Source organism: Eimeria necatrix, genomic scaffold (genome assembly GCF_000499385.1).
Source record: "Eimeria necatrix Houghton genomic scaffold, Enh_scaff2225, whole genome shotgun sequence".
In the NCBI taxonomy this organism is placed as follows: Eukaryota; Apicomplexa; class Conoidasida; order Eucoccidiorida; family Eimeriidae; genus Eimeria; species Eimeria necatrix.
In genome coordinates this window covers 1,197-1,422 of record NW_013655163.1, presented here as the reverse complement: position 1 = coordinate 1,422, position 226 = coordinate 1,197, and positions in this window count along the sequence as shown.

Sequence of the window (226 nt, the reverse complement as noted above, 5' to 3'; positions counted from 1 at the left end):
CGCACCGTTCCCACTCCTAGTCCGCCTAGCCCGCTCGTCTCCCTTAACGGCTAGGCTCGTCCGTTTAAATGCCCCGATTGGTCGACATTGGGCCGCATTGGCTGCTGTCTGGGCGGCCGGATAGGCTCTGCTCTGGGTCGAACCGACGTAGGACAATCTCTTGCGTAGTGATCCCGGCCCCCACACCTGGAGCATATTTCCCCGATCCGTCGTGCCGCTCCGTTTG